The sequence below is a fragment of the Maniola hyperantus genome, chromosome 15 (assembly GCF_902806685.2).
Source record: "Maniola hyperantus chromosome 15, iAphHyp1.2, whole genome shotgun sequence".
In the NCBI taxonomy this organism is placed as follows: Eukaryota; Metazoa; Arthropoda; class Insecta; order Lepidoptera; family Nymphalidae; genus Maniola; species Maniola hyperantus.
The window spans coordinates 5,948,067-5,975,196 of NC_048550.1; the positions used below are offsets into that span (position 1 = coordinate 5,948,067).

The 27,130-nt window shown below is 36.6% G+C and overlaps 1 protein-coding gene across 13 annotated transcripts in view; it reads left to right on the forward strand.

Annotated features, from left to right (window-relative positions):
* The first annotated feature begins 8,923 nt into the window (after positions 1–8,923).
* The window catches only part of Liprin-gamma (liprin protein kazrin), a 135,061-nt gene continuing 116,854 nt past the window's right edge, over positions 8,924–27,130 (forward strand). For all 13 annotated transcript variants that reach the window (XM_069503367.1, XM_069503372.1, XM_069503370.1 and 10 more), the window contains exon 1: positions 8,924–9,126. The gene's annotated coding sequence lies outside the window, so the exon portion shown is untranslated. The remainder of the gene's footprint in view (positions 9,127–27,130) is intronic.

A 27,130-nucleotide genomic window follows, 5' to 3' on the forward strand; every position in this document is an offset into this window, starting at 1 on the left:
GATGACGTCACAAGCAAGCGTTGCATTGCATGCGCTGTCTTTAGTGGAGTGTCATGTGATCACTTTTTTCGTGCACTACGGTTTAGTCATTTTTGGATACTTCTACCGTTTGATTTAGTTACAATAGTAAAAAAAGATTGTGTTGTAATCTAAAATGTTTTAAGAATAGAATGTCTCCCTGAAAATCTCGCACGTACACTCTTTGAATCCTTTGTGTTGGGGATTAAAATGGCCCTATGACCTTTAGCAGCTGCTACGCCGCGGCGTTCACAATACGCTCCATTTTGCTTGTTGCTCGGCTATTCTTCCCAATCATCTGTCTACGCGCTAGCCAAAATAGGACTCGTGCACCGAGTTCCGTACTACAGTCGTATTTTTTTGTCATTTTGCACGATAAATCAAAAACTAATTACGCATAAAAATAAATAAAAAGCTGTTTTAGAATGTACAGGTATATGATACCTACCCCACATCACACTTGGTCCTATTAATCTTACTTTGAAAGTTGAAAATACTTTCTTGACAGACACGACAGACAGACAGACAGACAGACGGACAGACAGACAGACAGGTTCCTTTTTCATTTGAGGTGCGGAACCCTAAAAATAATACTTCTTCGATATTTTGCACTTTCAGCGAATGTATTTGCTTATTTTGCACTTTCTATTATAGTAAAAAGCGGCGATAGCCTAGTGGTTATGTTGTCGAACATGCAGTTGGCAGGACCAGGGTTCGATCAGTACGGTACAGTTTTAGGCCGTTTTGTTTCAAAATTACTTGAAAAACATAGGGATTTTAGAAAAACAGTAGGTATTTTGATTTGATGTGATTACAGCGTGTTTTTAGAGTTCTGTACCTCAAAAGGAAAAACGGAACCCTTATAGGATCACTTTGTTGTCTGTCTGTCTGTCAAGAAACCTACAGGGTACTTCCCGTTGACTTAGAATCAAGATATTTGACAGGTAGGTAGATCTTATAGCTGACATTTGGGGAAAAATCTGAAAACCGTGAATGTAGGGTTATAGATCACACATAAAAAATTAAATTGTGGTCATGAACTAATAATTAGTATTTTAAATTTTCTAAGTAAGATAACTATATATCAAGTGGGGTATCATATTATGAAAGGTCTTCACCTGTGCATTCTAAAACAGATTTTTATTTATTTTTATGTATCATAGTTTTTGAATTGTCCTGCAAAATATCGAAAAAATACGACTGTAGTACGGAACCCTCTTTGCGCGAGCCTGACTCGTACTTGGCCGGTTTTTCGCCATTAGGTATCTATTTGGTTAAATTTTTCGCTAACCGTTCGGCAGGACCGTGGGCGAACGAAAATTGTTTTGAAACAATCTAGTGAATACCTACCGCTTCTCAACTCCTACAGTGCATTTGCTTAACGATGAAGATTTATGAACGGGTAATGAACTAAATCCGTGCAGCGGGTCTTCAACTCGATTTTATAATCAGTCATCCTAAGAGCCCTAATCTAATTCACTGAGATGCCGCGGCGACGGCGCTGGCTACATAGTCATGGCTACCTCTGGCTATCTACCGTGGCCAAATGAGATTGCCAAACACTTAAGTAGAACAACAACACAACAGTATCGAACACAAACACGTGGTCTTACGTTCTGGCTATCAGTTGGCCACTGACTGGCATAACTTACCTACTCATATACAAAATACTGACGACTATACTACGCGTCGCCAGGTAGCCAGACTATCCAGTTTCCACGTAGGGGCTGCTCGGACGTGAGTACGCCTCCAAATTGGCGATGTCGCGTCGCAGCATCCAATTGAGTCATACATTTCAATACGAATTGCTTGGACTTTGGATACGTAGCCGGCAACGTCAACATGCCGTCCCAGTGTATTAGCGCTCTTACTGAAACCAATTGTTTCATGCCCGGCCGTAGCTGACAGCATCGAAATTGTGATTAACACAATGTCATTTTTACTCGACTGCCAAAAAAGGAGTGTAATGTTTTCAGGATTCATGTATGTGTGTATGTATGTGAGGTTCTTTATTCCAAATATTGAAGAACTAAATGTAAATTAGACAACTAAACTTTTCAAACTTAAGTACCTATTCTGATGACTACCTATACTTTGCAGGTGTTGCATACTTTGCACATTTGTAGCGTGGTGTACCTCCGTCTTTGGAATTCTAGAGTTCTAGCTAAGCGCTTACAGAATATGTGAGTTTGCTGTTTTAGCAGAAGTTGTGCTAAGTTTCCGAACCTCTAATGACTTTCACCAAATTGGAATTCAAATTTGCAGTTGAAGTGCCTACTTACATCTAATATGCTATCAAAATTAAGTACTTTACCTCCACTTTGATTATATTTTTTGTCACTTTCTAAGTTGGTACAACGATTTTAAGCGATGTGACGATGTACATTGATCTGCTTCTTATTTGCGTAGGTACTTACCTACTTATTTGTGATTGTAGTTTGTACTAGTTTTTATAGTTTTATTTATAAGTAGGTATATGCCCAGTAAGACCGACTGTGGTTTTTGTGGCACTGAATGTAGCAGAAATCATGTGGGTATATGTACTTTATATAAGTTTAATAAAATAAATAAATTAAAATAAATAAAATAAAAGTTGAAGTTGAATATCGCTCGTTACGAATTACTAAACTTTGTAAATTGTATCAGAACCACAGAGTAAAGAAAACGGCCTTTATGTGAAATGTTATTTGGCGTTTTGTGGTTCGAATACTACAGAAAATAGGGATTGACTATTCATCGTGGCGTTATCCCCTTTGAACCCGTTCACAAAGTCACTAGTTTTGCTACGTATGTGGATATATTTGTTTGTGAATAAATACATGCATGTACTTAATTCGTTGTAGAACTAATGTAAGTACACAAATTCATACATAATCTATATCATATTCAAATATGTATGACTAGCATCCCGCCCTGGCTTTGTACGGGTAGCTTGAGAGGATTGTATATTGTATTCGTTTTTTATATCTATCACAATTACTATCATACCAACCGTTAGGTTATTTTCTTACTTTATTTGGGAGTCCTCTTTTGGGAGTCAGCAAGACGTCTTGCTGACATGTTTATGCTATGGCGTTAATTCCAAGAGAACTATAAATAATGAGTGAGAGCCGGGATTCATTGTGAGCGCTGACAGTCCAATGAGGCGAAAGATTACGGGGGTCACTATCTCGCGATCGCCTGTGCATTTCGTTAATAGCTCTCATTCGCTCCGGGTACAAAGGAAATGAGACGTCAGCGTGTGTTGTTGGATTTGTGCGTGGATCAATGAAACTTTATGGCTGCCTATTTGTTTTATTTTCCTAAAGCAGTTGTCTGACTGCCAACGAGAAGCGAGAAACGAGTTGGCGAACAAAGTGAAGTGAGTGTGTTGGGATAGTTTTGTCACTGGACTATGAGTGAGTGTGCGAGTTTTTTTTTCTATCATAAAGCACATTATACAATGGCAGCTTTAATCCTACTACCATCTAGCCTAATAAGTAATATTAGTTTGGCTTCTGTTATTAATCCCTACGCAAACTGAGCGTGTGACCATAAAGACGGAAAACACTCAGAGAATATTCTTCGATTTTCCGGTATAAAAAGTAACCTTTATCCGTATACGGGATGGAAGCTATCTCTGTAGCAAATAGAATATGATGCCTGTGATTTCGTCCAAGTGGAATTAGATTTGTTTAAAGTCCCGTGGGAACTCTTTGATTTTCAGGGACAGAAACTAGTCTATACCTAACCCCGGGATGCAAGTGTCTTTTATCAAAATCGGTTAAACGGATGGGTCGTGAAAAGTTAGCAGTCAGACAGACACACTTTCGCATTTATAATATTAGTATGGAATGTGTTATGTGATCGTTGATGGACGAAGATAACGTTCCGGTTCAAGGGTCACTATCTATTCATTTGCTAGTGTACGCGTATAAATAACTCTAGGGTACAAGTAAAAGCGTTTTAAACGATTATGTTTCATACTGTTTATGACCTGTTGAAGTGTAGACAATGCGTAACCCTTTTCGAGGGTCCCCGATCGAGAGTTTAAGTATTATGTGCTTGACATTTTTATTGAATCCTTAACCAGTTTTCATATGCAGATTTGTTATTGTACAAAAAATAGAGTTTTATAAACATTTTTGCATCGCATCGTGATATTTGGTTATCTTTGGCAGATATTTAAAAAGATACACTGACTGACAGACATATCAACGTACCTACAGCTTTATTCACTGAGCCTAGAAACCATGTAGGTTTACACTTTTAAACGTAGTCCCCGACTATGAAAAGATTCTAATGGGATTATTCAAAATCCAAAAAATTCAAGTGGATGAAGCCTTGGGCAAACTAAATTTACATCATCTACCTACTATTTACTAGAGCCTCCTTAACAGAAACCGGAGAAGGCGAGAACGGGCAGTATTAAAGTCAGCGATATAAATGTTCTATTTGATGTCTTTGGTTAGAGTAGAGAGCAAAGCTTTGTCTCTGGAGCAAACCGCTTGTTGCACGATTTATATAGGTACCTATTTACTTACTTGATTTTCTTTGTGGATAGTTTTTTTGCTGCTTACCTATATTATGTGTAATGGAATTCCGTAATATTTTATTACCTACCTTAGTTATAAAATAATTCATTAGGTTTATTTCACACTACGGGATATAAATTATATTGGCGTTCCCAACATTCGTCAATTTTTTTTAACCTAAAATGTTGAGAACGCCAATATTAACCGGACTATAATATAACTTATATCCAGTAGTTCGAAATAAGTTTTACAGTCAAATAAGTACCTACCCTTATTGTAAATGCGAAAGTGTGTTTGTTTGTTGGTTTATTGGTTTGTTTGTTTGTCCTTCAATCACGTCGCCACGGTGCAACGGATTGACGTGATTTTTTGCATGGGTATACGAGTAGATAAAGACCTGGAGAGTGACATAGGCTTTTTATCCGGAAAAATCAAAGAGTTCCCAGGGGATTTAAAAAAAAACCTAATTCCACACGTACGAAGTCGCGGGCATCAGGTAGTATTTTTATATATTTCAGAATGAGTGTTTTAGCACGTATAAGAATACAAATTTTGCAATTTATATATTTTTTTCGTTTGTAACTTGTGCCATATTGGCATGTCCCCTTGCAGGGCAGTGTTGGGGTGACGACAACCCCAAATAAAAGGGATCCCAGAGAAAACTTTGCACGGGCCGACCTTTGTTACGAATCCCTTACAACTTATTTTGGCTCTAATAATATTCTATTGGCCCGATGAAAATAGTTTCTTGGTATCTCATTCGATGTGCATGACTTGGTATGGACGAAACTAGATGGTGCCCACGACAGATTTAGGATTTTTAAATCCAAAGGAAACTCTTTGATTTTCCATGATTAAAATTAGCCTATTTTCGTGTCTGTGATGCAAGCAATTTCTGTACCAAAAAATGTTACCTGCGATTTCGTCCACATAGATTTAGGTGTTGAGAATTCATCTTGATTTTCCGGGATAAAAATTAGCCTATTTTCGTGTCCGAGATGCAAGCAATCTCTGTACCAAATAGATAATACCTGCGATTTCGTCCACATAGATTTAGGTGTTGAGAAATCATCTTGATTTTCCGGTATAAAAAGAAGTCTTCCCTGGGGTGCAAGCTATCTCTGTACCCACCAAAATCGGTTAAACATGTGGACCGTGAAAAGACAGACACACTTTGGCAATTATAATATTAGTTAACAACACCTTTAAATAAGCTAGAAAGTATAATATAATATGTAGCAAGGTGTGGACGAAGGTGAAGACACTCGTAACACAAGCTGTCTTTAGGATGTCTAAGCACTCCTTTGTATTATGTGAGTAATAAAAAAAATTATACATTTATTTTTGTAAAAATAAATTATAATTGAAATAGTAAGGATCTACAGATATAGATTTTCTTTATATTACTTTCTAACCCATAAGTAGGTAACTATACACAATTTATGGTTGTCTCTATTTCGAATTTCGGCCATAACTCACTACAACTCGCCCAAACAGGTGCCCGGTTTTGGCAGGGGTAACGATCGATTATACCGGCACCTCAGATTAGTCACTGGCACTGATCTGATCTTTCCCCGTTCGTGTCAAAATACCGTTTATATTTTGTGGCGTGTGTTCAGTCCCGTATATTCTAAGAACTTGTTGTAATAACTTGCGAAAAATTCAAGTGTGCACATTTTTGGGATCCTTTTTTATAATTAGAACAGTTATCGGCCCAAAAAGTTTTTTAAATTTTTATTGTAAAGGCACACAAATTATTACTTAGGTAACCCAAGACACAATAATAAGTAGAGTCCCCTATTCGTTAAAAGAATGAAACCAAAATGAAAAAGTCAAAAATCAATATCAAAATTGATGTAGGTAAGTATATCATGTACGACAGTAAAATTAGTGTCTTTTAGGTGTGCTATGTCTGTGACTCTACCACCACCATCTTCCGGTTAGAAAATCAGGTTCTACAGCGTCTGGTCAAGGTCTGCATTCCGAACAGATGGTAGCGTCACAGAGGTAGCATACGAGACACTAGTTACCTTACATGAAATAAATAGGTACTTTTTAGGGTTCCGTACCTCAAAAGGAAAAAAGGAACTTCTTTTCAAAGTTACATATTTATTATACCAAGTGGAGTATCATAATATGAAAGGGCTTTACTTGTACATTCTAAAAAGATTTTTATTTACTTTTATGCGTAATAGTATGGTTTTTTGTGTAATGACAAATCTAAAAATTCTTTCGGAACTAAGGAACTCGATGATTATAATAATATCTCTGCTATATGGTTAAATCAAGACCACCTTAGAGAACTTGTGTAATAACTCATAAGAGTTGATACTAGTTTAGGGAATTGTAAGCTGCGTGCCCTAAGTATGAGATTAATTTTTACTTCTCATCTCAAATACTATCAACGTTGGTGTGAAGTAAAATCTTCCACTAAGCGTACTGAGATGATTTCAAGACATTTTTAGCACAAGTTTTTTATGAAAAGCCTTTTGTATTTCCCGGGTAAATTCAGCTCGTTTTTACGTTGCTAATGAAAGATTAACCCGCTTAGTTATTTTCAGGTTAGCAGCTGGCTTGTAAGTATTATGTAATAGTCTCTTTTAGAAGGAATTTTCTCGACAATATTTTCATGTAGTGTAAGAAATATGGAGAGTTAAGCGAGAAATTATTCTAGTCTAAGATTATTTTCAGGTATTGTTGGAAAATATGGCGAAGGAAAATGTTAACAGTTATTGAAGTACTTACCTATTAAGTATATTATTATCTATTCTAACTTAGAAAGAAGTTAAGGTTATTAAATTTCTCAATCATTTTTCAAACACACACACACTTTTGCATTTATTAAGTACTAGCTTATGCTCGCGACTTCGTCCGCGTGGACTACAGAAATTTCAAACCCTTATATCACCCCCTTAGTTGTTGAATTTTCAAAAATCCTTTCTTAGCGTATGCCTACGTCATAATAGCTATCTGCATGCCAAATTTCAGCCCGATCCGTCCAGTAGTTTGAGCTGTGCGTTGATTGATCAGTCATGTAGGTATACAATAAATGTAACTAGGTGACTCATAGAGCAGGTTTACTTCAATGATCCGCATTAGAAAAAACATTAAACTTTTTGATAAATTTATAGGATGCGTAAAGGAAAGGGGCGGCGTATAAGTTCATTTTAATAACCCTATGCTTATTTTAATGAGTTTTAAGTAAAATTATGCCGCATCTTATTAATTATTGTGCTGTGTGATCGAATTGATTGTGTGAATTTTCCTTGGTATAATGGAAATTGGTTTGGGTATGGCTGCTGGGTAGGTTCTTTCATTTTTGTCTTATTAATGGTAGTGCAGCGAGCGGCGGGAGCGGGCGACATGGAGCGTGCCCGGTCTTTGTGAGCGACGCGCTGACGTCACGGCGCGCATGCGCCGCGCGTGGCTCCTTGATGAGCAGACTAGGCAAGAAATGCAGATCGAATAAGAATTTTTAAAATATTTAAACAAAAATCGAAGAGTATTATTCATTACATATTTTTGGGACGCAATATAGAAAATATATTTTTTGCTTTTATTTCAGGTTAAATACTTTGTTACATGAGTTGTATTATTAAGAATATCAATAAAATCTAATTTTTCGATGATTGTCAATGTTATAGCCATGGGATTAAGGAAGGCCGCACATAGGTGAATGTAGTGTGTAGCTCCAGCGTTCGGGATCGCTTAGTGTACTTTTTGTGTCTTCTTATAGCTTTCAAGTTTAATAGAGTAATTAGGTAATGAAGCTTAATCTATATTTATTGAGAACAAAAATGACACTGAAGTTGAATAAAAAAAATCGTGAGGTGTCATTAAACACCAGAAAGAAGTGAAACTCCGTATCCGTAAATGAGTTGTATATTACTTGCCGCTGTCTGTATCCATCTTCTAAGCAAGCGTGCTCTATCTTTGGTTGCATCATCCCTTGCCAGCAGGTCTAATTGAAGCCAAGCGCTACTCTGTGTAGGTATAAAAATATCACTCATATTATGAACGTTCTGCCCAGCATTGGCTGTTAGAACGTTCATATGAGTTTTGGTCCCGATGTCAAACATACGTTAAGAAGCCTTGCTTCAAAGACAAATCATCTAATTATTTCTGACTAGCTGAAGTCGCATGACTTCGTCCGTGTGATTTTAGGTATTTTAAGAATCCCGTGAGAGCTCTTTGATTTTCCGGAGTAAAAAGTCATAATGTCACGTCCAGGTCTTTAACTATACCCATGCACATCCCGTTGCTCCGTTGCGACGTGATTGAAGGACAAACCAACAAACAAACACACTTTTGCATATATAATAATATGGGTAGTGATGCTTTATCTGAAAAGTTTGCATACACTGTGGATCGCAATCCGTGTCCGCGTCGGCATCGGGGCCAGTCGAGTCACTCGCGGGAGCTACGCGCGCGCGCTACGAATCGCTACGTAGTACGTAGCCTCTTAAATCTCCCACGCACAACGCGCAAGTGTCTACCTGTGACTGTGAACGTTTGAACCAACTACGATCCTTAGTGAAGAGGTGTTTGTGCCACTTTAGGAACAAAAAGTGCTAACATAGTCCCGGCGTTCAAGGTGGGTGAATTTTTAAGATAAGAATAGGCTACTCGGCGCTCGGATGCGACTCTAATTTGAGTGTCAAGGACACAAATATTGATCAAACATACCACATTTATCTCCATAATATTAATGTTATTAGGATTAAGTCCTTTTTAATAGAATATATCATTGAGATTTTGACCTTGATTCGTCACCGAAAATGGTCTTTGAATGCAATGTTAAAATGTGACAATGGAATCGGTTTTCGAGTAGTCGAAGTAGGGTCGGAATAATTTATAAGGCAAAGAGGAAGTCTATTTCACAAGCTACGTGAATAGTATAATGCTCGTTAAGTGTACTTTCAATAAATTGAAAATCGGAATTGCGTTAAAATACTATTGTATGGAGTTGGAGGTCAAAAAACGACGTAGGTATTTGCACGAAATAAAATTTTACAGGAACTGATGGAAAGCTGTTAAAACTTTATTGTAATTTTAGCATTTTAATCGGAATCACGGGACTCAGTTTTACAACAGTTCTTAGGCATTTTACTTGGAAATGAGTTCAAGTTTGTATTTAATGAACTCAATTTTTGCACTTTTTTTAAGCTGTTTTGATTGGAAATGAGTTCAAATTTATATACTTACGACGGAATGAATAAGGGAAAAGTAATCAGAACTGTAATCACACCGTTTTATTTGTCAGCTCCTGAAATGACAGATTGACTTCATAACGCTGATGTCACGTTTGTTAAGTTACGGGATGCAGCTCAACTGGTCCATTACGTTAATTTAACTCATTTCATATATATATGCCGCAAAAAACACGCGGAGAAGGGAGCTTTAGGTGGATGATTAAAAAGTCCCATTTTTTAATTTATTTGCTACGCGCTGTCTGCTGTAATTATTATAATGGGCTTTTGGTGAAGCTAAGCCTGAAACACAACTCGCGATGGAAATTGCACGCCAGGATCCTACGTTCAACGCGCGCGTACACGTGTATGATTCGTATTACAATGGTAATGTATGGTGATGCCTGCGACTTCTTCCGCGTGGACTTAGGTTTCTTAAAAAACCTGTGGGGACCCGTGGGTTCATCGTCTGGATTTAAGTAATCTCTGTATCTAATACACATGAGTGAAGCATTTGGTAAATAGATGATGCCCGTGACATTATCCACATGGAACGTACCGGGAATTATAAAATTAATAAGTTCTTGGTGTCAAATGGTCTTCTTGTTGATACTAGGTCGACAGGTATCATTAACATGTAGTTCTGAGTACTCTTACATGACGCCACAGCTGCTATATCAGCGCAAAAATGTCAAGTTCTTCAAAAAAAGGTCGGCAATCGCAAGTCCAGTGTATTTGTATTAGTAGAGATCAGTGTGCGTTGGACACTTGTTGGACACGTGCCATCGCGAGTTGCTGCCATTTTGTCCAAGCCTACTTTAGTATTAACGTTAATGACGTCAAAGTGGATAGTGCTCGTAATTTTTTTGAATATTTTGTAATTTATCGCTTCGCCGCACGACAGTGTATATCGAAGTAGTTTTATTTTATTATCATTGAGAGTACTATTCATGTGTATAAACTGAAGCAATTTAAATAAGTAGTTACTTTTATTGATGGGCATCAAATAAGGCCACTTACCACTAAAGCTAGAAATAGTCGTCAGATAGAAAACAAACTGAAGAATACCTCTTTAGCTAAGGCGGTCTCGATTTGAAAATATAGACTATAGAAATAGAGTAAGGGTTTAGTAGTATGATTTTTTTATGTAGCCTTGGTAAGTATAGTCCGTGACAGGTTGAAATTGCAATCGGGGTATGAGGCGGGGGGACACCCCGCACACCTGCACGTCACCTGCGCTATCCCGCACCGAGTTAGCGAGGAAGCGTTCCCTCCCCGGTTACCATTTCGACTTGTCGCGTACTATACAATACATGAGGTCTGCTAAGCAAGGGTGACTTATATCTCTAAATAGTAAGCTAAATAAAAACCCAATCGCAATCCATTGTTTGTCTGTGTATTCGATCATAAGTTCTTAACTCCCTACTGGATTTATGTATAACTGTCACCAAAAAAATTATAAGAAAAGTACGTATAACATTAATTACAAGATACGTATAACACCCTTGCGAAGATGGAGTGAGTCAGCTGGTTGTATATAACTAATAACTATATAAGGCTTTTTAATTAAGCAAGATGCGTTTATCCCGGAGAGGTTTGCATACTAACAGCGTTATTATATGGCGCTCTAGGCGGGGCTAAAGAAATATTTGCATCCCTTCCCATTAAAATCGTATGCTCTTTTTTATCTGCTTTGTGAGCTAGGGGCTATGTTATTAAGTAATTTTAATTTTAGGTGAGAGGATAACCGTGATTATTTATCTAGTTACTTGATAAGAGATTTTAATTTATCGTGCAAAATGTCGAAAAAATACGACTGTAGTACGGAACCTTCGCTCCGTGAGTCTGACGTGGTTTTATAAACGGTAGGTAGATAGGTAGCTTTTTTCCAAAAACCATCTAAGAAACATCATGATGACTTTTAAATAACTATACATTGAGTCATATCAGTGTAAACCAAATTTCGGGGATCCGTATTAATAAGAAAGAGAAAAATATTATCACAGTACAAAATAAAAAGAACGCGTAGGTAATTTCTGACGGAAACGAATAGGTCAAGGATCACTTGAGACGAGAACGAATTTCAGAATAATTGTGTTGTTGGTTTGAGTTTGTGATCACGCCCTAAAGTAATTCCAAACTCTTTGTTCAATTTCAATTATTGTATTAAAGAAAGTGACTCAAATAAATTTTATTACTTCATTCATTATCGTTTTGTTATAAGCTTTGCTATGCAGCTTAATTAGTGAGTCCCGTGATATTATAATTAATTATTAGCATTATGTATTTCAATAGTTAAATCACGAAGAGTTAGGCCGTTTTTATGCATGGAATATAATATTGTGTGAAAATGTTATCACTAGGGGATGTTATTTGTATTATAATTAGTTGACCTAGGTACATTGTTATTTTTAATTAAAGGTAAATAATGTACATGGTGTACTGTCATTGGAGCTGATGCCATTTGCACCCTAGCCTAAACTTAAAATAAATTATAGTCTTTGATTTTAGTTTTTCTATCTCTATGCCGCATTCCTTTTTCGGCTTCAACTTAATTTAAACACCCTAAATGGCCGTTTAAAACGACGTTTGAGTTGAATCGTAAGTGTTGCCATTTAAGATAATAAGAACTGTTGTATTGTTCCAGTACATCACTTTCCTTTACTCTTACCATTGTGACAGAACTTTTAAGTTAGGTATCTACCTAAGTACTTTATTTAACGAATCAAAACAGATAGATTCTAAATTCGGCGCGTATTTTTGTGTTTCATTTAATATTTACTAAAGTCTTAAAGTTTTCACGGGTAGATACTAGTCGAGATAAGTGCAAAGTTTCAGTTTTAAGTGCCTACGTATCTCATATGAATGTCCATTTAGATATTCTTCGTTCTACGTGATATCTTTGTTCGCTACATCGTGATAAATTATTTATTAAGCACTTCACTCCGCTATCGCAGACCCGTGTAATTTCTTAGTCGGACTCTTTATACACCTGGTATTTCAAATCGAATAATATGGCCATAAAATCCCGTCTTTTAGATGAAACAATATTATGTTATACTTAGACATAAAATCTGCGTTGAGATGGTTTAACAATATGTTTAATTCAAATAGGTAGATTTGATCTATTTAAATATTTATTTATATATGCATCATAGTTTTTAAATTATCGTGCAAAATGTCGAAAAAATACGATTGTAGTACGGAACCCTCGTTGCGCGAGCCTGACTCGCACTTGGTCGGTTTTTTTATATTATGTAAATTAAGTCAGAAAACATTTTCCCATCTGATTTCGCCAGATGAGAAAATGGTTTCTGACTTAATTTACAATTAAAAATCATTACTTATACTGATAGCTTATTTTCGCTAAATGTTCATAAATTTTAAAAGCCTTTAATCTTTCTTTCTATAGCTGAAAGTTGCATGAAAATCCGTATCCTACAATAGATTTTTACTCATTTTTACTGTTTTGCAGCAGAATTTGTTAAATTCTGAAAAGTTTAATACATAGCCCTTAGTCCTGTACAGTTAACAAAAATGAGTTACGATGTACTTAGTGCTCGGCGTCGACTCCAACAGGGCAACTGCTATACTCGTCCATTCCTACACATTCTTTCATTACAACTTCTACTCGTAGATAAGACGCAGCGCCCATTGCATCGCTACCGTTTACCGTTGTGCACGTTGAGTGTGACCAAGCCTTTATCTTCTTAATAAATGGTTTAGAGGATTTACCGTAAAGGGAGTTAACGTATCTTATATAAATGTCCATTCAGATGTCTTCCTTTCCTTTCTCCATAGCGTTTTCGTTCACCGCGAAGTGATAAATTATTTATTAAGCACTTCACCCAACCGCTGTCCTGTGTAATTCCTTAGTCCATTTATACACCTGTGAAATTGAATGTGACCATTATATGAGAGGAATCGCTATTTATCTATGAGTTTAAGCACTTGACCTGCGTTAGATACGTTTTTATTTGGATAACGGCTTCTACATTTAGGTTTAAGCCCGATTTGGTTCACGCTAACATGGGCTGTGCCGGGTCGTGGCTGTGAAATTTTCAGTGAATATATTTGCGTTCTGACGGGGCACGGCTTTACCCATTTCTATACTAGGGTATAGAAATGGGTAAATGCATTTAATATAGTGCTCTCTCTACCTAATCCCATGCAAAAACAAAGAGAACGCTTTACTAACTTGAACTTGAACGTCACTCTCTCAAAGATGCAGATGATGAAGCAAGCCTGAATTTGGATGGTTGTTAAAGATATTAGTAAACCAGATAAGGCCCGCAAGTTAGTCCACGTGAATTTAGATTTTTAAGAATCCCGTGGCAACTCTTTGACTTTCCGTGACCAAAAGTAGCCTATCTCTTTCCCTGGGATGCAAGCTATTATCAAAATCGGTTAAACGGATGGGCCGCCAAAAGCTAGCAGACGAGCAGAAAAACACACTATCGCATTTGTAATATTAATATGGAAGTAAGGCATTAATAGTATGGATTATAGTAAAATGCCACAGAAACCGTATTATATAAGTAAACTAAATATCTGTAAATAAGGTAAACAAGTAGGTATGGAAAACGAGAATTCCATTTCAATCCACGATCTTAATTGATACTTGCGGTCGTTGAGCTTTTGTTTTGCATAACGTTTCCGATTCCCGTATCGGAATTTCTATTCACCACGAATGTATTATCGATATCAAAATATCGGAGCTCTGTTCTAAAGCATGTTTTGTTTTAAAGTTTAAGTTACTAAAGTACTTGCGCATGAAACCGCACCCTGGAGAATTCGCTGCATTGTGAAACTATACACGTATATCTAAATATTCTAAGTTGTAAGTAGGTAGGTATCTAAATATATCTTCGTAGTGAATTATAATATTATTCCGAGTGTTTAAAAGCAAGATTTGTTTACAATAACAATTTCTTGTTGATCGCACCCCCGCGAAAGTGTTGAAAACGCGCAAAAAGCGGAAGAACTACTGAAAAAAAAGCTTTCCATGCTACTGATTTTTTTTTCAAAATTTACCTACTTCAAAAATTACATCAACATACAAACAGTGTAAGCACAGCGCTTTTGCAATAAAATTTCAAAACCAATTAAAACGATTTCAAAAAAATAAAAGCTATTTAAACTAGAGAGCCTCTGTAGAATAGAAAAGAATCACAAAAAAATCACACATCGAACAAGTAGTCTCTAATTTTTTTAAGTTGTTCAATAATAAGTACGGGAAATTCGCTTTTATTTTCCATTTTAGACGTCCAATTCCAATATTGTAATTACTATTGTCTGTTGGGACATTGTTTCCACTATTGATGAATGCAAGTCGTTAGAGCGCTTGTGCACTTTACTGCCCCCGAGAAAAATTGCTCTACTATGATACTATGCAAGCAAAATGATTTTAAAGATTCAGCGCATATTTTAGTACGTTATTTACGGGAAGCACAAGAATGAATTATTAATTCGCTATGGTGAAAGAAACATACAGTTCTATTCGTGCTATGTTTAAGATTAGGTATATTATTACTAGCTGATGCCCGCAACCACAGACGCCACTTCGTCGGCGTGGATTTAGGTTTTTAAACACACTTTTGCATTTATTACCTATGTATTCGTTTTTGATTTATCACATCTTATGTTTTTTTCGAAGGGTATGCTCATTATTTTAAACGAATGGTCTAAGACGTGTAGGTGGGTATAAGTTGAACACGAATCATAATATTGTATTAACTTTACTTTATTGGTTCAGGTTTTTACATTTTTTTCACTGTGACGATCAACGTTTTAATAGGAAGGTATTATTATCGACAGATAAGTATTAGAAAAACTGGGACATTCCAAGGGATGAATAATTTAAAGTAGGTACCTAAATGGCCAATGGCTTCAATTAGGTATATCTACTTGCAATTTCAACTAGCGCAATTGATTATATATATAACCCCTTATAATATAACCCCTTATAGGTCACACCACTCTCTATTATATTACAGTACAGTGATAATTAAACTAGTCTTCTCTTTAGTATGCATTCAATATTGTCTCCGAAGGCTGTTCCCTACATAGGATTTCCATTTCCAATATTGCAACTGCCATTAGCTCTGCATTCGTTGCAGTAGCTTGCTTAGTATGAGATTTTACGTCTCACCAATGTCAAAGTTCACGACAGATATACCAGCGGGGCAATTGTCTAAAACCTGCATCAATCATTATTACAATCTCAATTGTTCTGATTGGCTGAATTTGTGCGATTCTTGTTGCAACAATGAGCAACAATGCATTGTGGCCAATAGTGAGCGAGCATTAACCAATCAGAGATGATTGCGATCGTGACATTGTAGCTGTCAAACAACCGCGGTAGGGCCACTGACTGTCGTGGACTGTGCACGTCAAAGCTTCGACGTCACTGGCAGGCGTCAACTGTTCCTATATTTGACACCAGGTAGCGTATGAATAGCCTATTGATCTTTGATTTTACGAAACCTCTAGCAATTGTCAACATTGTCGATTCAGGATCAAACAGAGAATTCCCTCACTCTAGTTCACTCTGCCAATATTGATAGTATCAGTATCCCAGCGCTGAATCACTTCAGCGTTGAAGAACATCTACAGTCAGCGCTCCAATCGGAAACTTCATCAAATTAAAGTCGGTGATACAAAAATTTTGACTTAAGGAACATTACCGGAGAAGCTTCTTCCCCACGTCACACCCAGTCAGAGGCTATGCCTGGAGGCCCGTACTCTCGTCTTGACCTAGGTTAAACGGAGAAGACCCCGCTGGTGAAATTTTGACTTTAAATCAAGGAACGTTAGTTCCATTTTACTCTAACGTTATAGTATTTTGACACTCGAATTCTGTCAAATGTTGCGCGTTGGTGAGATGTACAATCTCATACTAAGCACACAGATATACGAATACCGACGCTTGTCTTTACAGTTCGGCGCCGATGAATGCGAGTCGTTAGAGTACTTGTGCATCCTACTGCTCCCAAGAGAAATTGCTTCGTATTGAAACTATGCACGTTTAAACGACATTGATCCTACTTTGAATTAAGTGTATGTTTTGAGGTACCTAAACCTTTTCGTGTACCGTTTACAGTCACTGTTAAATCATTACCAACGATATCAATATCTGCCGTGATAGACTTCCGCCTCCTATTTGACGATCCAAGAGCATGAACCTCTAACTTTTCGGAGTTATGTGCGTTTAAAGCAGTCAAAATATCACTTGATTTAAGGGTGAAGGAAAGTATCGTGAAGAAACCTGCATGCCTGAGAGTTCTCAATGGTGTATGAAGTCTGCCAATCCGCACTGGATCAGCGTAGCAGTCTATTTCCTACACCCTTCTTATTATATACCCGCGCTCAGTAGTGAGCCGCTTAGCCGAGACATCAGAGGATGTGTTTGCTTTTTTTCACTATACGATCCTATCCCTAGCTTTCTCTTGACCTGGACCGTCAGCCTTTCGCTTCCACGCTTTACTTACATTTCTTTATGGGTATAATGGTTTCCCTGAAACCAGTAGATATTGCTATAAACGGCTACACTGTCAAATATAGAGCCAATACTAATAGACCTACCTGCCAGTTGGACGCGTCTTACTTTTTTGTGTTCAAAATTTTTAAAAGCAGATTGATATATAATATGAAACTAGGTAGTAAAACAAAATACGGAAGGAACTAATAAAATATTCTATGAGAGGTGAAAGCGATTCTAGATCCCATTGATGTTTTTATGTTGAACACAAAACGCTCCACGTAGCTTTTGTCACACAACGTATAAAGGTAAAGAATGCTATTGAGAGATAATACCCATATCGTTTTATATGAATTGGTTCTTTGAAGTATGAATAACGGCTCCGTGCAAAAGGTTTTTTGTATCCTTTTCTTGAAATAAAAACATCTTCAGTTCATCATCTTCCAAGATCACTCGATTCTCATTCAAAGAAATGTAGTATGACAAATCAAAGATAAAAAACAATTCCCAGAATACATAAACTAAGTGGAAGATCATAAATACAGTGATAATACGGACTATTGGCAAAGCAAGAGCTATGTATTTATTATTTGTAATTTATTTTTTACTGTATTATACTTACTATACTTACCTATATTTTCTCCTTTACAGTTCTACTTCTTAATTGCGTTAAATACAATACCGTAAAATGAAATTGTTACTTAATATATAAAAGGAAAAGCTGACTGACTGACTGATCTATCAACGCACAGCTCGAACCGCTGGACGGATTGTGCTGAAATTAGGCATGCAGATAGCTATTATAACGTAGACATTCGCTTAGAAAAGATTTTTGAAAATTCACTCCCTAAGGGGGTAAAATAGGGGTTTGAAATTTGTGTAATCCACGCTGATGAAGTCGCGGGCAACATGATTGGTTTTTTTTAATAGACATTATTTTGACAGTTGGGAAAGAGAGTTCGGGAAAGGTAAAAAAAAAGCACGAGTATGTAATAGCCCACACCACATCCCGAACGCTATACGAGTACGTCCCTGCAATACGCCACTTTTTGAGCAACTGTATTAAAAAATACTTACTAGGTCTTTTCCATAGATAAAAGGTCTTTTCTAAGCTAACTTCTATTTTGCGTGCGACAATCCAAACCTTTGACTAATTTTGCCACTGTCGTAATAAGCTGTTACGGGTACACGGAAGGTAAGGATCATTCCAGCAAATTGTAAAACGATATTGTGCGCCAAAACGGTAACGCTCGGATGTCAGTTCAATTTATCTTCCTTTACGTTTGCTGGGGTCGGCGCAAGGTGGGGGCCGTCCTATCTCCAGATTTAAAGTGACATGGACCATTGAATCGGCGAGGTTTACAGAGAGATTTAGATTATGAACTTGCTTTACATTTTTAGTACAGTGTAAAATTGGCGTTCGGTACTTTAATGTTTGACATACCAACAATTATTATGAGTTATGACTAAGTAATTTTGTCCTGTCTTCCTAACCTTGCACTTCTTGTGGGTGTGGGATTTTTTGTGGTGTTTGAAATTTTTATCCATTTACTTTTTTTATGTCAGTGAAGTTCAATATCAGGTAAGGACTTGCTATTGATTTGATTCTACATTTAGATGCTGTGGGTCGATCACTGAAGCGGATGCATCCCCTAAGAAAATATTGAGGACTATTTGACGACCTCCGTGGCGCAGTGGTAAGCACTGTGGTCTTACTAGTGGGAGGTTCCGGGTTTAATTCCTGGCAGGGGTTTGGAATTTTATACTTTTTAAATCTGTCTGTTCTGGTGGGAGGCTTCGGCCGTGGCTAGTTACCACCCTACCGGTAAAGCCTTGCCGCCAAGCGATTTAGCGTTCCGGTACGATACCGTGTAGAAACCAAAGGGGCGTATGTTAAATAAAAACTGCACTTCAGCTTACTCATCATCACTTACCACCACGTGAGATTGCAGTCAAGGGCTCTCTTCTTCTTCACTCTGGGCTGGTTTCCGCACTTAAACGTTTCCGTCTGTTGTGCGTGCAGTCAAGGGCTAACTTGTATCTGAATAAAAATGTCTTCTATTTTACCTTAAAATACATACATTTTTGTAACTGATTATCCATTTAAGTGGTAATATTATTATACTAAAGTTCTTCGGACACGTCTCCCGGCGTGAGAGTGACTCCAAGTGGGCGGTCTCTTGCACGAGTGTACCATTGCAGACTGCTTATTGGGTAGCAAGGAGAAGTGGCGAATGCTCGTTAGGCGCATAACACCTGCTCCCAAAAACGTTACTTCCTGATGACCACGACCACTCTGCCAAGAGTGCTACGACGAAAAAGAAGAATTATTCAACCATTTATTAACATTGTCTTTATTAATGTATTTTGTGTACCAGTATAAATCATATTGCTGGATTTCAAAGCCTAATATGGGCTACAAAACAGTAAGGCTCGGGTAACACTTCAATTTATCTTCGTTTGCGTTTGTGAGGGTCGGAATAAGGTAGGGTCCTTCCTATCTGCAGATATGAAGGACATATGGACCATTGGTTCCGGTACACTTACTTCGAGAAGGGTTTTCGGTATTTAGTTATGATAACATTTTAAAGGATCCTTTTCCGGTTGTTCCACATATCACAAATATTATCCCGGTGCCGCTTCAGTTACTGGAGTATTTAAGTTTTTAAATGCTTATGTGGTGAAGACGCCCCGGTAACAGCTAGCTATGATATAAAGTACGATAATGTGTGGCACAACAATCAACATCTAAATTTTCACTTTTTCCTTCAATTCCACGTTGAAAAAAATCAAACAAGTGTGATTATAATATAATTTTAATGTTATTTATTAAGACTGTGTCTGCAGAATTTCCCGGGAGAAATCTTCGCCGAAGCGGAATAAAAGCATCCTATACACGCTAATGCAGACTTCAAAGATAAAAAATGGAAAAACAAAAATCAACGACAAGAAAATATCAACGATAATAATATAATATAAGTTTTTTCTATCATTAGGGATAAAAATTAAGTATTTTACTTTTTCTAGGTTAAATAGCCTTCTACTTAGAATTATTTAGATGAAAATACTAAATAATATAATAATATGATATCTCTATCTAAGTGAACTGTGCCTCTTTGAATAAAAATAATGTAAAACAAAGGATATTCACAAATCAAGTAGGTATTTGAAAACTAACGGGTGGAATATTTTTCCGCGAATTTGGCAATATTTTCGCGTTAAGTGCCGTCGACTCGGCATTTGAATGAAAATTGAAAAAGTTTCATCCCCCGAAGACATAACAAGCGCTTTAAGATATTTTACATTTGTGACTCGGGGTAAGTATCGGAACTGGGCTTGTCGGGATAAACTGACTTCAGATTAACCCAAACTTTGAGGCGGGAAATTCACGTTTATTTTTCTCTTTTGTGGAAAAGATTTACGAAAATACGACACAAATATATTATATCTTCCTTTTTCAGCAGTCAGTAAAATAACAACGATAGGTTTTTGAGTAGTGAATGGTTCTTGAACAGTAGGTAACCTACTGTATCTTATAAAAAATAATATGAGGATTAAATAAAGTATTTCCAATAAATTATTATGAACCAGGTAATTTATTTAAATGTATTTGGGCAAAGTAGGATGGATACTGAGATGTCTCATCATAGAATTTTTATGAAAGTCATAACGTAGTTTAGCGTGATTTGTAAACATCCTTTCCTCTTCATGGTGTCAAGCTTTGTGAAACTTACCTGTTAATATTAGAAACGTTAGGTAGGTAAAGAAAAAAATTAAAATTAAAATTGAAATTGAAAGGATGTCCCTTTGGATTATAGTCCAAAACTTTAGCGGTTGAGGTTTTGAAGCGTAAGAGCTGTCATTTGTGTTTTTAATAATATTCGGAATAAAATGGAAAATGGGGTGACAAAACTATTTTTAAAACCGAAAAATGCATTGTGTTCGGTGCTTGCCACTGTTGCGCTTCTTGCGGCTTTTTGCGACTCTTGCTGTAATTTGCAATAGCTATTTCATATTGTAACGCTGTAAGCAGTGTTACAATATGAAATATTGTAAAAATATTGTTAAAATATTTCATTAACTTAGGTACTGAATCATTTAAATACAGCTGAAAAGGGTTTTGCGAAATAATAGATCGCAATTTAATTAGAGTAAGTGTAATTGGAGCCCTCTGCGTTGTTCTTATGGGAGTTTGAAGAGGATGAGTGTCTATGGTAGAGGGGGGTGTTTATAAATAGTGGATATTCACTACAATATGTGGATAGTCCGTACAAAATGACTCCTCACGCGACATTTTAACTTTATGGGTCAACTGTCAAGTCAAAAGTACGGTTCACCTTTAAAATAAGGACTAAAATCGTAATTTTTACATGAAATTTTACAAAAAGTTAAAATGGCGCATAAGGAGTTAAATTTTACGCGTTACAAAATGTTTCTACCTTATAATATTATAACCACACTGAAATGGGCATAAAACAAGCTGCAAGAGGTGTGCGATACAATATTGTCTGTCTCGTTTTAACACTAAGTAAAGTTTGAGCGAAATCAAAGTACCCACGCTCTACTGCTCTCAGCCCTACTAAAGTTTTATAATAGAAGGCCTCACTCAAAATTTCAACCCGAACAAGTTGTTAAACTTAACGAGAAAACGTCTATGTAATTACATTCAGTTGGTATCGACCAAAATAGCCATACCTAGCTTCATTACAACGATAATGATCGGCGGTTCAAATGCTATTGATATTACGGTTCGGCGCGATGATAGGCACAAATTCGGCTAATTGGACCTCATTTAGAATTTTAGACGTATTCGCTGACGGTTAATTTTCCTGTGTAATATTGGGGATTGCTTTGTAATGCCAAATGCGGGCATGATCTCGCTTGATTAGAGGATTTGTTTTGAGAGTTTGATAATGCCGGCAGCTGCTGATATACATAATTTGGAGAAATCGTCGACTGTTTGTGTATTTCACTCAGTAATCCAACCATAATTAATATCATTTTCATCTATCTTTCTAGCTCGGAAAGGCTTTCTTTGTCGTTTGAAACCTGTGCAGAAAAATTAATTTGAACATGGAAAAAGTTTTTGAAATTCGAACGTGACAAACTACTTAGCCTTAGTTCAGACCAAGCTGGCTGTGCCAAGGGCGTACCACGTACGTGCATTTTTTTGCTTTCTATTAAAAAAATACCATGATGCGAAACGCATTCTTCATGATATGAATATTAGTAATTCGTTGGAACTCTTGATTTTTATTTTTAATGCTGTTGTAATAAAAATATAAGATTATTCCGTTATCAGAATTTTCTAGTACGTTTTAGTTTTGTATTTCTTTGAACCACGAACGAAGCCAGCAATTCAAAAATCTTATAATCCTTCCCTTGCTCGGTATATAATATAAGCAGTCGCTCCAATTCTGCCTTCGATCAAAAATGTTAAAGATGATGAAAAACTTTTTATAGAAATAAAACACATTGAAACATTTGATAAAATATTCTTTTTCAAAAATATCTATAAGTAGGTATAGGTAATAAATCTCCTTCTAGGGCACTGTGAAATAAATTAAAAATTTAAACCATATAAATACTGAATTAAATAGAACTCGATATCAATATTTTATTCATTCCTCTTTTATATAGCCAGCGAGACGTATTTTATTTTCAACCCGTTTCTCTTTATATTTCTACGAGAAAATTGCTTTGATATTGGTTTTGTTTGAGGGCCCGTAATGGGCAAAGTAAATGTTAGCAAAAAGCCTCGCTTAATAGTTTTCGTAGTAATCTTTATTTTTTATAAAATGTTTTTTTATTCACTAAGTAAAGGCACAGAAGATATAATAGTACTAACGTAGTAAAGGCCTATTTTAGTCTTAGTTTTAAAATTATACATATAATCTGAGTAATACTAACTTAGAGATGAAATACGCAAAATGTAGGACATAGATATACAAGCTCGCTAGAATGAACTGGATCCAAATATAGATAATTCAAAATTATCTTATTAATCGTAGTACTTACCTACCCTCTAATGCATATTCATTCCTAAAATTTTCCGTGACATGGACGCCGAAAAGGCGTTCCACATTATATGATTGAACCTCAATCAGAGTTTGTTTTTCATCATCTTATAATAGACGTGATTGTTTGTATGAGTATTAATCGGGGGACTGGAGAGTGACATAGGGTAGTTTTCATCCCAGAAAATCAAAGAGCTCCCACAGGATTTTTAAAAACCTAAATCCACGCGGACGAAGTCACTGGCATTAGTTAGTATGAAATAAACGAAAATTGCATGAGCGAATTGTCAAAGTCTCCAATTTTACGTATAAGCGTAGGCGCGGCGCCTTACGGAACTGAGTACTTCGCACCAATTGATACACGCATTGTTCAGTAAATTGTTCCTGATCGCCCGCATCTCTTTCAACAATAAGTATTGTGTACATTCGCGTTTAATCTTTAGGAGATAAGGCGTTATTTAGAACTGCAGATTACTATCGCTATTTCTTCTAAGTTCCCATGCCTATCCTGAGAGTTCTCGATGTTTTTTACCTGGTTTTTTTTTAACTTTCTCTCCGAAGCACGGAGGGGAAGTAAAGGCCAAAATTATACCACTAAAATGGTCACCCATCCCGTTATTGACGTTATACGTCATCACTCTCTATCGACTGATGTGCTGTTGCAAATACCTAAGCCGCATGATTTTAAACAACAATATGAGTGCTGGAATTTAACATTTTCTTTGTTTGATGTTTGATTGTGACGCCTTTTCAATGTTTTGTTATAATAAATTAATGTTCCACCCGTTTCGTAAAGGTGAGAATACCTGAACAAGTCAGAATGCTTATTATTTTCGATCCCCTCTTGTTTTAATGGAGGAATGGAGATGGGAAAATTTTCCTTTGTTTTTATGTTCAACAAGGGCAACGCCTTCGATTGTACCCGTTCTAAAGTCGCTTGCGTAGGTTTCAAAGAGCATGACTTCAAGAAAAGGTCATGAGTTGTTATAAGGTTTTTAATAAACTATACAGAAATAATGAATATTATAAACGATGCATTCGAGTTCCTTGATCTTTGATGTCCTAGAAAATTGAGTTGGTATTTATTTTTCGTCTATTTTCGAAAGGAGAAATAAACTGATTGAACTATCAACCTATAATCCAAATCTGAGTCTAGAAATTTGAGAATTTGCGTGTAGGCTCTCTCTAAAACAAGGTTAGTAGTAAGGTAGTAAGGTAGTAAGGTAAGTATTCAGTAATTACAGAGAGATCTTTAAAAAACTACATGAACGTGGATGAAGTCGCGGAAACCCTGATATACAAAAACTTTTATTAACAAGCCGGCCAAGTGCGTGGCGGGCCACGCGCAGTGTAGGGTTCCGTAGTCACAATCCTCGAAAAACAGATGTAACTCCTAACCTGTGAACCCTACTTAGCCATGATAGTTTTCCTTTAAAATTGATTATATATACTACTGCTTTAAAAATTTTTACGTTCCTATATACTACCATAGGGGGGGGGGGGGGACACACACTTGACTCTAAGGCTTGGACTCTTGGGCTTGACTCTAATAAAAATTAACACTTTAAAACATCATATTTTACAAACGGATCTAGTTAGTAATCAAAAAATGATGTTCCCAGACCCACAGTATTTTTAAAAGACCTATTCTACGATACCCCACACTATGGGGTAGACGAGAAAAAAAAGTTCATCCCCACATTACATGTAGGGGGAGCTACCCTAAAAAAATATTTATCAAATTTCTTCGAAACCCAGGGTGAATTGAACCAGTTAATACTTTGAACGTTTGAGATTAAATTTCAAGGGTCGTGGTATAAGTGCAATAGTCGATAACCGGATAATGTGCGACTACCCACATTTACGAGTCATATTACCAACACTCGGCAAGGAACTCACGTACACTATTAAAACTTCCTATGAGTACGAAGGACCTTCATATTGCAATCTTGCAATTAGTAGCGTAATTTGCGACTACTTATTTACGAGTTAGTTAGATAATTAACTTTCTGAACTACTCCATACTTTCTATTAAGTTGTAGGTGGTATTTTGCGCAAAGGTGAAGTTGGAAGCAATGAGGATGAAAGAAAATATCTTATTATTTTTGTGTATTTTCTGATCACTTATTATAATAGTGATAAAAAGGCGCTCTACAATAGTTGTTTTCTGTGCTTGCCTCGAAAGTTGTTCACGAAAGTTCAGTTCCTAGTTCACTCTGGTAATGCTGTCTTCTATCCATACCTTGTAAATGTGCTTAAAGTTGCGACATTGTTTCTTTTTATTTAATACAATATTAGTGTCACAGTACAAGTCATCATCATCATCATCTCAACCCATCGCCGGCCCATTACTGAGCACGGGTCTCCATTCAGAATGAGAAGAAGACCACAGTCACCCACGCTGGTGGGCAAGTGCGATTGGCAGACTTTACACATTTTTGGGAACTCTCAGGCTTATATGCATATTATTCACAATTGCTTAAAACGTACGTTGTATTTTGAATTCTAATTATTCATCCTTATAATCATGAAAGAAAAACAGGTTAAATGATGAAACATTTGTCACATCCCTAAAAGGTGTTTTTCGTTTGATTTATTAGATTAGCGTTGGAATGAAGCTTGAGTACTTACAATTGTTACGTTAGCCATATCGTTGATCATCCAGTCGCCATTCATGTTCTAAATATAGACGTTCGGACAAATCTTTTGCGAGATAAAGTTTATCTCGTTGGAGTTTGATCTAACCTTGGGTACATACCTACTACCTACATATTGTATTATCTGGGTCTTTACGTACTTATCTCTAGCTTCATATAAAGGTGATAGCCTATTGATTAAGATGTCGGTCTCCTATTCGGGGAGTCCAAGGTTCGATCCCGGTCACCTCTAAATTTTACGAGTTATGTGCGTACTCAAACTCACTTGTTTGAGTGGTGAAGGCAAACATCATGAGAAAACCTGAATGCCTGAGAGTTCTCCATAATGTTCGCAAAGGTTGAAGTCTGTCAAAATGCACTTGGTTAGCGTGGCTGAAAACTTTGACATTCTGAGAGGAGACCCGTGCTCTGTAGTGGGCTGAAGATGGGTTGATGGTGTTACATTAGAGCAGCTTCAGGCCGCGCAGCCTTCACTTGAGACAATCTGAGCTTGATCAAATTAACAAGTCTGCTCATCTGTCTCTATTAAACGTTGGGTTTGGACTGAAGTTATTTAGAGAGCGGCTTTCCGATTATTCCCAAAAAATCGGAAAATAAAGTGCTTTCCATGCTATTTTTAGTACAATCAAAAACCAAAGTGCTTTCAAAAACATTTTGCTTTATTTTTATGAATAAAAACAAATACATCACATTAAAACAATGATACGATATGAAGCAAGTATCGCAAGTAATGAAAGGGTGGGAGCGTATAAGGTGGCTCAATCGATACACACCCCTACGGTCTAATGCACCCTAACACCGGCACTGAGCAATGCAATAGGGAGGATAAACTGGGTCGACGTGTTGTATTTATTGAAAATGTTGCGTAATGTATTTACTCCCCGTCTTAGGATATTTGGTTTCTCACAATACACTACTATTCCAATGCACAAACAAATAAAAACCCTGACTTAAACGCACATTTATTTTGGTCACAAACTTATTCTCCTGTAATTTGGTTTCTCAGATCACAATACACTACTGTTTCAATGCACAAACAAATAAAAACCCTGACTTAAACGCACATTTATTTTGGTCACAAACTTATTCTCCTGTAATATTTTGATTTCTCACATCACAATACACTACTGTTTCAATGCACAAACACATACATTTAACTTTGAGTTAAAACATTTATGCATTGGTCACAAACTTATTTTGCTGTACCTAATCAGCAAATCTATACAAAGCACGGCGGGTACTGCGTTCAGCATGC